General features: G+C 34.7%; 1 long non-coding RNA gene across 1 annotated transcript; it reads left to right on the forward strand.

The window, feature by feature from the left end:
* Positions 1 to 26: 26 nt before the first annotated feature.
* LOC109587586 (uncharacterized) lies at positions 27 to 1,035 on the forward strand. The gene is made up of 5 exons (XR_002187692.1): positions 27 to 123; positions 193 to 249; positions 517 to 640; positions 733 to 773; positions 959 to 1,035. It is a non-coding gene; the product is annotated as an uncharacterized LOC109587586 (long non-coding RNA).
* The last annotated feature ends 140 nt before the right edge of the window (positions 1,036 to 1,175 follow it).

Consider the following 1,175-nt stretch of genomic DNA (forward strand, 5'->3'; position numbering starts at 1 on the left):
TTATTTATTTATTTGTTTGTTTGTTTGTTTATATTGTGTCTAGTCAGCAGTAATAAGAAGAGGCTTGTCACTGCCAAGTCAACTCTGCCAAAGAAAATAAATGAACTGGAAATAATCTGTAAAGTAAAAGAGAGAGGGAGGGAGGGGGAGGAGTGATGGGTTAATCTTCTTTCTTTATCCTTTTTATTCCAGGACTTACAAAAGGTTGTGTTCAGTTTCAAGAGTTGCTCTAAGTCTGATGTAGTACATGTAAGTATAGTTATACTACTATACCAGTACTGTACTGGTCTGTACTGTCATTGTACTGTTACTGTTAGTGTACTGGCCTATACTTATACTGGTACTGGTACTGTACTGGCGTAGACTGGTCTGTACTACTGTTACTGTATGTAGTTATATTGTGTATATACTAATGCACTTCCTTTTTAATAAATACTTGTCAATGTCTTTATGTGTCACTTCTCTCAGTGTATAACCTTTACATATTAAACTGAAGTGTGTGCCTATTATCTGTAGGTTGTCAATTCCTTTGGGATGTATTCCTCTCCCAGTAGTGTCTTTCATCTCTTTGCTTTTGATTACGCTCGAGTAGTTCATAAAACTAAAGACACTCACTCCTCATCCTCCTCTTCTTCTCAAGGTGAGAATATGTCCCTCCATTACTAGAACTAAGTCTCTTAGTGAATTGTGGCTACTAATTTCCCTCTCTCTCTCTCTCTCTTTCATTAACAGATGTCATTCCAACTTATTTCAATCCTCGTGACTGGCAGAAGGTAAGAAATAATTTAACAAAAGTCACACGATTATTTTTACAATATTAATAATACTGTACTATATTTGGAGTCTATTATTTCATTCCATTCTCCCATTAATTACTGAATGAGTGATTTATTCCCTTCACTTGTTAATAGAATGTAATGAGGTCATTTTATTAATAATTATACACTTTCCTTATAAGGAATTGGATAGACTAGGAGTGAACCAGAAGCAGTGGAGGGTCACTGAGGCTAACCAACACTTCCTCCTCTGTGACAGGTTTGTACTAATAATGATACACTTCATTAATGATACATGATGTTGGTAACTGTGACATATTGCTAATAATTGTTGGTCTTAATTTGACATATTAATGCCATGTGTTCCTAAATCACCATCAATAGAGTATAATATCATTT

Source organism: Amphimedon queenslandica, unplaced genomic scaffold (genome assembly GCF_000090795.2).
Source record: "Amphimedon queenslandica unplaced genomic scaffold, v1.1 AMPQUscaffold_12518, whole genome shotgun sequence".
NCBI lineage: Eukaryota > Metazoa > Porifera > Demospongiae > Haplosclerida > Niphatidae > Amphimedon > Amphimedon queenslandica.